The 14213-nt window shown below is 34.2% G+C and overlaps 1 protein-coding gene across 1 annotated transcript in view; it reads right to left on the bottom strand.

The window, feature by feature from the left end:
- The window catches only part of LOC145287955 (zinc finger protein ZIC 3-like), a 186958-nt gene that overhangs the window by 45013 nt on the left and 127732 nt on the right, over positions 1-14213 (bottom strand). The gene's annotated exons all lie outside the window — the stretch shown is intronic.

Below are 14213 nucleotides of genomic sequence, written 5' to 3'. Positions count from 1 at the left end.
GCAGATTGTTACTACGTATGAGCCGATTTGATTTTACAATCATTTTGTGAATCAGGTATAGGTTTCAAAAATGGTTGAGGAAATTGTAAAAAAAAAAAAACTGAAAAGCACCATTGGGTTCCAAAGTGTGCTGCACAAGTTTCCACCCAGCACATATCACAGCTAACAACAAGATGAATATCTAATTCAATTAAACACATGCTCCTTTCTTTAGTTTTTCCCCCCTCAATTAGTAACGGCTGCATATGCATTGATTGGAAACGAGTGTATCAGAATATGTCCAGTTCAAATCGATAACAGTTTATGTCACTCAAAGCTAAAATGTATTCGTCGCAGTAACGTTTAAGTAGAATAAGGATGAATATTATAAGAGGATTGAATATTATGAAATGAATAGAATTTGACGGAAAGTTGTGAATGTTTCTTATTGGTTTCACTATTGAAGTCTTAGGAAATCAAGATTGCATAATCACGTGTTCTGCGGATTGAACATTCTGAGAATAATTATTGTGATTCTGTTTAGTGGCAAGCATAATCTAATCATACCAAATCTGCACCAGAAACGATTATTACGCAACTGTCCCAATGACACATTGACCCTCATCTTCGAGTGGCCTCAAAGCCTTGATATGTAGTGACCCTTTCGTAAAAAACAGCAGATAAAAGCGAGACGAATAATAAAAGTAATAACAAATAAAACAGGATCAGTAATAATATTGAGATATTACGATTCAAAAATGGCGTTAATAATATTAATAATGGTTATAATTCTGATAATGCTGATGATGATAATATTGATAACAAAAATAACAATACTACTAATAATAAATAATAATAAAAATAATAGTAACAACAACAATAACAATAATAATGATGGAACGAAGACCCTTTTAATGGTGCCGTGTAAAATATAAAGGCTTGCAAAGAGAATGTAAAAAAGGTATTTCGATACAGGGGTTTTAACGTTTCTTTTTGTAAACGAATAAGGGATGATAAATAAAGTTGGAGATTTCTAATTTATTTTGGAAATCTGGAAAAATGAGGCATGAATCTGAATGGAGAAATAGAATAAGAACGCGAAGAAGAATTGAATTGACGCGTCGCAAATTATAATGGGACGCAAGAGAGAAAGAGACGGAAGAAAATTGTTTTTAATGGAAAGCAAACTACCTTACAAGCTAAAAGAAAAAAGTTACAAACACCCGTAAAAAATGTTCCAGAAGAAAAATGGTATGAGAGAGAGAGAGAGAGAGAGAGAGAGAGAGAGAGAGAGAGATGAAGTTTTTTCATAGTAATGCAAAATTAAGCCTTTTATATTTGCATTATTCCAATTTAGTTTAAAAAACAAAACAAAAAAAAAACGTTCTTCATTATTTAAGTTTATTTTTCTCTTTGGCTAAGTACGAGAAAACATGATGCTTACTTACATATTACGTACAATTGTTTACGTTTATTTATTTATTTATTTATTTATTTTTTTAGGAAAGTCCGATTGTTTTACCTCAAATATCTTGATCTTCGAAGTATTTTTTTTTTAGTTTTTATTTATAATTTCTTACAAATGCGCCAATTAAAACTTCACGTTTTTAACGCTTTTCCTCCGGAAGTGACGTAGTACATTTTGACAGACATTCACAGGTTATTGTCATTAAATGCTAATGCACACTACGACTGTTTGTGTCTCTCTCTTAATTTGATAAGATTCACGCTCCACATAAGGATATAAAGATAGTTTAAAAAATAGAACAAGATGGAGTTGGCCGATGCAACTGCTGATGATGATTACAATTAATTTTTTTTTTAATAATACAAAAAAGTAAATAATGGGGATTACTGCTTCGGGCGAATAGCCAACATTATCAACCGTTATTTAATTTTAAATTCCTGCGCAACACAATTCTCGAACTGTATTCCCTCTTTCTCCTTTCCATTATATTACAGGATAGTTTTTTTTAATGTTTTAATCGTTTGTCTTCCCTCCCTCTTCCTGCTATCTCTCTGTCTCTCACTCACGCCATTTTCTTTCCGAAACATTCTTTTCTAGGTATTTGTATCTTTTTTTTTCTTTAAGATTGTAATGTAGTTCAGCTTTCCATTAAAAACAATTTTATTCCGTCTCTTTCTCTCTTGCGCCCCGTTATAATTCGCGACGCTACAATTCAATTCTTCTTCGCGTTCTTATTCTATTTCTCCATCCTTGCCTTATTTTTCCAGATTCCAAAAGGAAATAATAAATCTCCAACTTTATGTATCGTCCCTTCGTCTCTTTCACAAAAAAGGGACATCAAAATCCCTTTTTCGAAATACCTTTTTTTGCATTCTATTTGCTAATTACCATTTAAACATTCTTCGTTCCATTATTAGGAATATTACTACTATTGTTGTTCTAATGATTATTGTTATTAGTAATAGTATTGTTATTTTGTTATCACTATTATTGTTATTATTGCTATCATTAGCATCAACATTATAATTACCATTAACATCATCTTTTGAATCTTAATATCTGAATATTTTTATTGATCTTATTAGTCCGATTTTAACTGCTATTTTTTTATAAAGTGGTCACTACATATCAAGGCTTTGATGCCACTCGAGGATAAGGGTTAATGTGCGTACGGTAGTCAGTGGAACATGAATAATCGTTCTTGGCGTAGATTTGGTATAATTGGATTATTTACGAGGACGATTCAGTAGGAACTTGTTTATGTTGGACTTGAAGACGCCAATAGTCAGCTGATCAGAAAACCAGCGGAAGAAAGTTCGACAGTCGGGAAGTTCGTAATAAGCTTTGTTTTTTGAATTCACATTTAGGTTTAGGCATCGACAGATAGTGAGGGAAATGATTGATTGTGATTATTGCTAGGCGAGTGTGTGTGTGTGTGTGTGTGTGTGTGTGTGAAAATGATTGGCGACCAGATCCAACTGTCGGAAGATATGAGCTATCTGAGTTAAATTACCTAAACATGACGTTTTTGGGTTTCCTTTCTTTTTAGCAAAACTCAATTATGTTCCGTAAAGCCAAAAACAAACAACGATGTTTATCCAAAACACAACTAAACTAAATAATTATCTATAATATAAACCTCACCATCGGTTTAAATGTATTTATGTATGCCTAACACTTTCGACAGAGGCGACAAATATCGAAAGAAATGGCTAAAAACATTACTTACTTCATTCTCAACTACACACATTTCTACAAGGAGGGATTGCTTTTTTCGCCAATCCCCTCTTTTCGATGGACAAGCCTTAATTTAAACCATCGTCACTTCCGGTTTGGCGATGTACGCAACGGCAAAGATGTCACAGTTTTTTCACGTTCTTTGCCTTCTTCGCGATACGAGTTCGAGCCTGCCTGCCACCACTTTTTTTTTGCCCAACACACACCTCCAAACTCCCGGACAACGCCGGGCACCCAGGCCCGTAATGAATAAATATGAACAAAGATATAAAATAAAGAACTTGAAGCATGAAACCTTTTTTTTCTACAATTAAAAGGGTTTAAATGCCTTAAAACAAAACCAGCAAAGAACATTTTCAAATTCAAAAGATCACCTCATGTATTCCCCATAATCTCTCAAAAAACCTTAGAATTTTCCCTTCTTAAATGCATTATTTTTCTTCATTTAACTTCTCTTGCGGTGTTATTTATCTATTTTGTTTAACCGTCTATATTGTTTCTTATCCCCCCCGTTTGGTACTTGTTTTATCATTAAAGCAGTAACTGCATTTTTCATACTGTCTTCATTATAACAATTTCCTTCATCTAATTAGAGCAACATGGCTAAACTTTGTTTTACCAAGCTGTAAGGATTCTTCTCAGAAACACAGTCTTTATACTCAAGCCCTCAAGAACCCCCATCCACCAATGCTGTCTCATTTTCTTTCCGTCATTTCAAACCGTCAACCACTTTTAATATTACCACCTCTTTCCTTCCGCGAAGCATATTTTTATCCTAATAAATAACCACTCCCATTCCTGTCCTCGCCAAATCATCATATAGGAGGACCCCCGCCCCTATGGATCCCATAACCTCAATTTTGCACAAAATACTTGAGATTCCTGACTTATAATACGAGCGCCGGAGTAAAGAAAAATGTTATTGCATTTCATTAAATATTGTTTTTTATACGCAAGACGAAAATTTTAAATCCAACCATTTACACGTGTTAATGAAACAAAAAAAAAAAAGATGTTGACAAAGAAAATAATTATGAAAATTCATATTTAAGTCGTTGTACATGCGCCTGCGTATCACTACGCGAGGTTTAGTCTGTCCGGCATCAATTATCTAAACCAACCATTGCGAAATAATAAGAGGCATCATTTAAGATGTATGTTTATAAGAGGCTCAGTGGTTTTATTTGTCACACGATTAGAATAAAATTTTTGTCGGTCTAGCATGCTTGTGAAAATAAGGTTGTAACATTCTGGTTGGTCGGTCACGCTCTGGTTTGTCTGTCACGCTCAATATTCATATAGGATTTTTGTGGGCCTGTCAAACTTGATTCTAAATATTAATACGTCAAATAGAATTATGGTCAGTTTTCAACATTTATCGATCAAATAGCAATTTCTGTCAGTCTACCATGCTTATACGTCAAATAGCATTTTCATCGGTTTGTGATACTATCGGCCAAATAATATTTGCGTCAGAATTTAACACTAATAAGTTAAATAGAATTTTCGTCGGTCTGTAACGCTTATCGGCTAAATAGCATTTTCCTCGATCTGCAACGCTTATCGGTTAAATAGAACTTTGGTCAGTCAGTAACGCTTATCAGGCAAATAGAATTTTCGGCGCCTTTTGACCAATTAACATTTTTTACGTTTTGTAAAGCTTATCGACCAAATAGTATTTTTTCGGTTCGTAACGCTTGTCGGCCGAAGAGAATTTTCGTCGGTCTATAATTCTCACATGATAATAGCATTTTAGTCGGTCTGTCGTACTGAAGATTCAATAACGTGTTCATCACTTCAAGTGGTAAACGCATATTACGAATATCTGGGGTTTTGGGGATTTTATTTTTTTTATTTTTTTTTATTTTTTGCAAAACTTGAAAAGTGACTCAAATACTTTTTTTCATATTTGTATTTTCTTTTCTAGTATGTGGTCCAAAAAAAATAACTGACTAATTGAACAACAGAAAAATTATTCGGAATTTTTTTAGTTAATGCGCTCGTGTTTCTTTTTTTTTTTTTTTTTGCAAAAGGCAAGAAGAATACAAATATATTCAAAAGGCAGCCATTTGCACATAATTAAAATTATATATATATATATGTTTTTGTTTTTTCGATACTTTTTGAATGAATTCAATTATTTATAGGAAAGTGCATTTTAACCTAAATGCGAGTTGCGAATAATTTTCCCTTCGCCTAATTTGCTACCCCTAAATATAGAGCGGCATATGTATTGTTAAAATATAATTATTTACTAACACGTGTTTTGTCGTCTACGACTCATCAGAGTGATTGAAACAATATATTATAAAATTGATGTTAAATTATGAACGTTCATATCTTTTCTTTAATCATTAACTTGACATGTAGGAATACATTTTTTTTTTAATGAATAAAATTCTTATTTCAAGAACAACATTTTCGACCGTACCTTCTGTCTACAGAGTAATACAGGAAATATGCAAGCACGATTAGGAGATAGCATGAGGAAAAGGTGCAGACAGCGAGAAGGCACTGTGTAAGCCTTCATATATAGACATCCACATACAGTAATGTTTCACTATATCATAATGCATCAGGGCGGATGGATTAGCACCTTTCCCTAGTTGGTTATTGAACCTACAACAACCGCGTTGGTAGTCGGTAGTTCTATCCATCGACCCATGGTGGCGATGCTCGCAGACATACTCAACAAATACCCATTTAAATAAACACTCGCCCACCGCTCTAATACGTACGCACATATACACGAAATAAAATCCAAACAGTAAATAAATAAGAACAAAAAAAACACGCATTTCATTTCATAAACACATCTAACATTTTGAATTCCAACAATTATAATTATTCCAAAAGAGAACAGAAATGCCTTCTCACATCATGATGATGACCTACGTGTTAAAAACGAACGGTTATAAGTTATTTTAAAGGAGAGACGCTACATTTCCGATGTAAACGACTATTTGTTTCGTTCGAAATAAACAAAAATATTTTCTACATAACAAATAACTGTATTTTTAAATAAAAACGAAACGCTAATAAATATTAAAACAATATATATATATATATATATATATATATATATATATATATATATAATTATATATATATATATAAACAGATACAATTTTATTAATAAAATATATACTACTGCATAAACAAAAGGAAAAAGTATTTACGAGAAAATATTGTTATTGAATGTTGGTGTGTAGTTTTTTGTTTGCCGTCATTAAATACTTCTATTATTTAGATCGATACACATACATATTGTTGCTAATGTTAAATGCTCAGAGTATTTCATAAAACTAACATTATGTAATCAATTTCATAAAACTAACATTATGTAATCAATTTCTACACATTCAACATTCACTACTATTTACATATATGTTTATGAAACCTTACTCTTTTTATTGGTCCCTGATAAAAGGAGAATGGACACTAAATTCACCCTTGTCCGTTCGTCCGTACGTTCGTTGGTCTGCACTTTTCTCAATAATTATGCCTTAGAAGTTTTTTTTTTTTTAAATTGTGCAGAAACATTAAACAGGATATGAGTAATAAAAGTAACAGAACGGATTTCCGAGAAACATCCTTGTGCCTTTCGGGTTAATTATGGCTAAAATTGAGACTTTTTTGCCCATTAAAAAAAAAAAAAAAATGATGCCTCGGATTTTTATAACACTTTCTGAAAAGTTGTAACTAACTGATTTCTATATAATTTTGTTTGCTTATGCTTCGTGATAACTCTTGGGTGTGCTCCCGGGGCTCTTTAAGGGCTAATAAAAACACTCCAATTTGGGAACTATTTTACGATATTTGTCCAAAATTTCCTGCGTATGTCTATTCAGCAGTTTTGCATGGTGCTGAACTCAAATTAAATTATGTTTAAGCCTTAGTGACTTTTGGGGCTGAATAAGAGGGGCAGATGATGGACTTAGTCATTTCTTTTTTTTTTTTTTGCATGGTACAGAACTCAACTTTACATATGTTTAGGCCTAAAACTGCACCGTTTGTTCATTTTCACCAGGATTTGACGTTACCTGGGGACTTCCGGAGCTACATGGGAGTGGTGGAAACTTAGATATTTTCTTCATGCCTTGTTCATGGTGCATTCACATGGGCCATCCATGTGTCACTTGCTTTTTATTGCAGCTATGAGATTTACATGAAAGAATATCAAACTGTGTGCGTATCTTCTTTTGGGCGTGTGGATTCGGCTTCCTCCCAATTTTGGAAATGGGTTTTAATTGTTATATATAGTGAGAAAGATATGCGCTAACAAAAGTGAAATTTATCCATGTCAATATATAATACTAACCAAGCGCTCGGCATTTCGCAGTCGCAAAATATGCTTAAATAGTATATTTTAATTCATGCAGCTTTCATATTTATTACCACAGAGCGAATTCTCTGTTGATTATATTGTACCCAATACATATAGCAATGTTTAAACAGTTTAAAAATACATGATTTTTGTGTCGTCAGTTGGAATAAATATCAAAACATTCAGCTCCAGCCTTAGTCGTTATTCAGAGCATCAACCTTCGCTGTTGTCGTCGTAGTTATTGCCAGATAGGTAAGAACAGTTTTAAATTAAGCAACTTCAAGTTAAATGTATATATGTGTGCATGCTCAGATTTAACAAGGTCAAATTATTATTTTTTTTTAATTTTGACTCCCTAACAGTTTTTTTTACACATTAAAATATAAATCAAATATGTTCCTGAGGTCCGAATACCCCATACATCAAGGATAAATATGTGTGTATATATATGTGTGTATATATGTATGTGTATATGTATGCGTGTGTATATATGTATGCGTGTGTATATATGTATGTGTATATGTATGCATATATATATATAATTTATATGTGTGGCAATACTGAGGATAGCAACAGATCACGCAGAGTAATACACGCTTAGTTGTGAAGGTGCGCACGTATGAAATAAAAATTGGTGATACAATTCATCTTATTTTGAATGTACCACTTCATTGTCGAGATTCAGCAACTATATTTCTGAAAATCAATTCGAGGAACAACAGCTTAAAAAATGGTTACCCGGCATATATCGGTGTAAGTCGATGCACTTGCGCACACAGATTCACGAGTTTCAAAATCGGTATCATAATAAATATACTTAAAATGTAGTAGTTTTAATAGAGCACTGATAACGACTAGTGATATTATATTTCATAGTCATATTTTAGAAATGATTGTCAATGCAGACAGACTTTTTCTTCTCTGTATTATTATTTCTAGATAAGGAAAAAAAAGCTTGACATAAGGTACTGAGATCAATGAAGACCTTTCCAACCCAAACTATACATATCTTCTTCCAAAAGATTGATTTCAGCCGCAGACGGAAAAGAAATGCCTGATCGTGAACACAGTGGTAACTAGCTGCTGATCGTGAATTCAGTGGCAAATTGATAACTAATATCTTATAAACTATGGAATTATTATTTGTATATTAAAAAATTTACAATATTTCAAGAATCGTTCAGTGTATATATCTATAAAAGTGAAATTGTCTGTGTGACTCTGTATGTGTATATTTCTCTACCAAACTACTGTTACTTTTGAGTCTAGAGACTCGAGATTTAACATAAGAGTATTGAGATTTGAGAAAAAAACATTTTTATTCGATGTTCGGACAGAAAACTTGCTGTCAAGGGGTTAAAGCTCAAAGATTTGACCTTTTAAAACTCTACCAAACTCCTCCGTCAATTTTTTTTCTAAACATTTGAAATTTTATATAAACGGTATTCCAACATGCAGCAAACTTTTTTAATCAGTTTTCGGGCGAAAATTTTGCTTCCAAGAGCTCCAAGTTGAAAGTTGACCTTTGCAAACTATACTCTTCCGCTAACTTTGGTCTAATCACTTAAAATGTTAGATTTAGGTTACCTGGACATAGGTCAAAGGTTTTAAAATATATATCCATATACATACATAGATATGCACGTAAAGTTATGAACAGTGCATAGGGCCCGGGCAAAACTGGTCTGAACTGCTAGTAATCCTTAAAACAAACAATAATTATCATAAACGCGAAATTGAGACTGTGCCAGACAGGACATACAGTGACATTAGTTAGGACCTAAAAGCAAATTGAGAATGCTGCTTCTCTCAATCACTGCAATGCTTCCGTTTAGTCTCGAAAGACAAAGGATACCACTGTAGAAGCAGCTGCGCGTGTAATTGTGAGGCATGGGTTGCGCAATCCATTACTCCACCTCCCCTGAATCGGCAGTGCTTAAGTCTCGTGGTAAGGAGTCCAAGACGACTGGAAACAATGCCGAGATAAGCGGAGAGCACATATAGCATCTAGAAGTCCCAAGTGGTCAACCATTTAGCACTGACTAGGGGTAATGTTGCTTAACTTCCGTGATCTAAGGGGAACTGATGTGTCAACGTGATTAGGCCGTATTTCTCAATCACTTTAATGTTCAAATATGAGCATCAGTTTACCTATATTGCTTTATATTTGACAATAATCGTGTAATATATATATATATATATATATATATATATATATATATATATATATATATATATATATATAGGGTGAGCCAAAAGCAGATGGACAGTAAAAAAAACCATTAAGAGATCACGTATACATACAACTATATGTAATAAGACAATTATGTTAATGAAAATTAAATGTTATTTATAAACGCAAGAACTCAAACTGTTTTCTCTTGATTTACACAGCTTTGAATCTGCCTCTTACGCTTTGACAAACATTTTACTTTTGGCTCACCCTCTATGTATACAGTAGAACCCCGGGATTTTTTTTCAGTGTATGATATGATTATGCTTACGGTATTTGCCTCACCGTACGGTGTTATTTATAATATTTTTTGATTATACACATTTGTATTATATACTATACTGTATCCCGGGATTCTACTAATATGAGAGAGAGAGAGAGAGAGATAGATGATTCTAATTACTTTGATTACATATGATAATCAACGATTGCCTATCAAGTCTTTCATTAAATAGTCTAATTCCTCTAATAAGCATATTTATATCGTGAACTAAATACTTAATATGTATGCATAATTCATACAACAAGCACTGCCGATTATGGTCAGAACCATCTTGAGGGTATTCAAATAAAATGAAAAACAAATGTCAAAGCCGTTTACATTTGGTAAAGCTATATTTTCATCATATTTGGTAGTTGACATTTTTACAAAGTTTCAACCTTTATACATCCCGGGCTTCTCCGATCGCCTCTTGCCGGAGTCAAAATTTAAAACCGATGTATCTGCTGATGTAGACTGCTCCTGGGTCACCCCCACGACCATTCAGATCGGTATTATTAGAGGATACTTCATATTCGTTCTTTAAGAGTATGACCAAAGAGTAGAATTTGTTTCCGAATATATAATTGGCATATCATTTCATTGAGTTCACCATTGATGCAGAAAGACACTTGCTTTGAATGTACAAGCAGAATTTGAGCCTTAAGCAGTTGGGTATTTCGCTAGTTTACGAACGAAAAAAAAAAGGATTATTTTTTTAATGTGAGAGTAAAACGCCGGATAAAGAACTATGCATATTAATAATAGTTTCTGATATAAATCGTTTCCAGGGAAACCAGTTATCGATCTCCGGTTTGCACGCGCGTCTGTATGTTAACGCATGCGCAGAATTGACAACATCGTATTACCATATCTACTTTGTTATTTTTGTGTGCTTTTAACACTTGTTCGCCGCAAGCACAGCATATTACTACTAAATATAAAGGGGCCAGTATGATAGGAATATTATTTATATATCTATAAATGTGAGAATGTGTGTGGGTGTGTCTGTGAGAGAGGGGGACAATTCTAAACCTATATAATTTAAATTTGGTATATAAGGTACTTAGACACGTAAAATACTTTTTAGTCAGTTTATATCTGGGAGGCAAACGGGCTGCTAAGAGGTCAAAATTAAAAAGAAATTAGTACGTGGGGGTCATCGGATTTTTATCTGTCAAATGTTTCACGACTGCGCATGCGCGAACAATTCCCACAACAGATCCATTATGTTAAGAATAAGTAGGTTTGAAAACACTCTTTAAAAATTCTCTCAAGTTAGGCTAACGGTTATCGTACTTGACTCACTGTCCTTTGGTGTTAGTTTCGATCTCAGCGAGATAATTTTTTTTTTTTACTTACAAGGACTGAACTGTTTTGAAAAACAAAGCAAAACAATACTTCCCTGCACGTGTTTCAGTTTCTATATTAATTAAATAGAATATTTATACGCATTTTACGAACAGCAACGATTAGCGACCTGCTAGTGTCATACAAGGGATCAACTTGGATGAAGATTTGTGTAGCAACATATTTGATAAATTAGATTTAAAGCTGTGCATATTGCTACGATCCCGGAAGGAAGGACACAAAAAGACGAGTAGAAAATAGTGTATGGGCAACTAATCAGAATCGACATCGGACATTAAAAAAAAAATCGGAACTTTTTTGTCCTATCGGAATCGATATCAGAATCGGAAAAATGTATGCCTATTATCTGATGTCCGAAAAGATTCTTCTTATAGTTTTTATTTGTTTTAGTTTAAAGCTTATTTTTTCCATGACCCGTATGAATGACGAACATCTTTTCTTGCTCTATGAATTAATATTACATATCCTTTTATGATCGATTATAAACATTAACATCAAGTTATTTATAAGTGATGTATAACACGAGCGGGACGTGACAACTCCTCGTATGCCACTTCAACGAGTGACAGTGCCGATAAGCAGTCACAATTGAAATAACCTTTTTATAACCGAGAGTAACACGTAGCTTCGCTCATATGGTAAAACCCTACTAACATGTCGACTAGAAAATTCATGATGTCTTAGGGACTCAACGATTTGAAAGTGCAATAAGATCGCTGTACGTGTCATTATCCATAGAAGTTCTCGCTCAAGTGCTTGATGTTTCATTATTCATGGAAGCTAATCGTCCGTCGGGTTGATGTGCCACTATCCTCGACGAGAGAAAAAAGGATAAAGTAAGGCAAAGCTAACCGAAAAAGACGTTCGCTCTTGACGGCAGCGATAAATGTAAAATGGATGCCACGAGCCGTTTTTATGATCTATTATTCAACCAACACGCATATACGTCCACCCTGATATTTACTAGCTAATGTAATCTGAGCTTGTAGGTATTTTAACAGCTCTAGTCCAACCCCGCTTATCTAAGGAGTAGGATTTTCTGGCGATAGCTACACCAGTGAGGCACTGGCGTTTCGCTCAAGCGACAGCGTCACAGATCATATTTAGCGTGAACTTGGTATATTTGAATTTTCAAATGCGGTGATGCGCCCATAATCTGCTAGCGAAACACTGGCTAAACTAAGACTTATAAGTAATTTGTTAATTGATTCACACCATTAGTTTTTGTTTTAAACTCTTTTCCATATATTCTAGTACAAAAGAAATATAAAGGAATAAAAGATGATGTTTCTTTATGAAAAAAAAAATGCAAAAAGGAAATGATGTTTGCCCCCACATCCTGTCTTCATTTTACCTCCATTCAAGCGTACAATAAAAAAAGAGTGCCGATTCTTTCATTATCGCCTTTGACTTTTTATTATGCCCATCATTTTTAAAAGACTAGTCTGGGGTCAGAATTAAAACACTGTACTCTTCTAGAGATTTCATTTTTTTTGTTGTTTTTAAAAAAAGAGTTTCGCGATAGAGTGATGCGTTAAAAGTGGCGGTTGGGGAGGGGCGGTACGAATGTAAGAGTTTAAAGAGCGTGGAGGCCATGTTGAAATCAACTTAGCTGCATGCGAGTGGGAAGGAGCTTACTTGGTGATGCGTAGGGAGAGAAATGTGCGGTTTTAAATCGGACGACCTCGGAAATGAATAAAATGATGTGATAAATGTTGAAGGAGTGTGTGTAAGAGAAGGAAGAAGAAAAACACGGGAAATCGGTGGAAAGAAAAAGGGGATGGTTGCGTCAAGGAAGCCATGAACGAAAAGAAGTAGGGTGTGACGGGAGAAAAAAAAATGGGTGTAAGAAACTAAAAATGAAGAAAGATATGGCAAGTGGAATGAAAAGGAAATAAAAGGGAAAAAGTGACAATAGAAATGTGTGGGTAGAAAGAGTGATTATAAGTAGCAGTTAAGGAATACTGTTAAAAAATAAACAGAACATATGAGTGAAGAATAACGAAGATTAAGAGTAAGAAAGAAAGAACATACTAGACATCTATAATATAAATCTCATCTGCCTATACAAATGTATGTATGTATGTATGTATGTATGTATGTTTGGGGGTGGTGAAGGCAACCTTTCTAGGAGAAGCAAATCTCTGATTTAATAAAACAAAGCGGGAGACCAGTACCCGCATTAAGCTGGTTTGCAGTTAAATTTGTTGCTGGCTATCTTGCTCTTGATTGTTGCTGGATCTCAACATTTTGAACCGAGAGAGAGAGAGAGAGAGAGAGAGAGAGAGAGAGAGAGAGAGAGAGACTTAGCTGTCGTACAAAGCTAATACTCTGTAACATCATCTTTGTATAGATACTCCCTCAGGCATTTGGGCTCATGGATTTTAAATGTCTGAGGGAGTGGCACTCGTCTAACAAGACGTTGCAATCATAATATGTATGTATGTATAAAACATTCGACAGATGCGCCGGATTTTCAGGAAATCCCTACCGTTTTGAAGCCCGACCCTTCCGACCACAAATATCGAAAAATTGACTAAAACATTAATTCCTTCACCCTCAACTGGGAACTTTTATACAGGGAGGGATCGCTTTTTTCGCCGATATTTTCGAAAGACACCCTCTTTTCAATTGACTAGCCTTAATTTAAACATTCGTCACTTCCGGTTTGGCGATGGGTGCAACGGCAAATATGTCACTTTTTTCACGTTCTTTTCGTTCGCGGTACGTGTTCAAGCCTGTCTGCCTACTACATTTTTTTTTTTTTTTGCTCAACACCACACACCTCCAAACATCCGGGTAACCAGGCTAGTGGAAATATAAAGGAAAGACAAATTAA

This window comes from Euprymna scolopes, chromosome 11, assembly GCF_053919585.1.
Source record: "Euprymna scolopes isolate OS-2025 chromosome 11, ASM5391958v1, whole genome shotgun sequence".
In the NCBI taxonomy this organism is placed as follows: domain Eukaryota; kingdom Metazoa; phylum Mollusca; class Cephalopoda; order Sepiida; family Sepiolidae; genus Euprymna; species Euprymna scolopes.
Note: the sequence above shows the minus strand (reverse complement) of the source record. Positions and strands in the feature narration are given on the sequence as shown.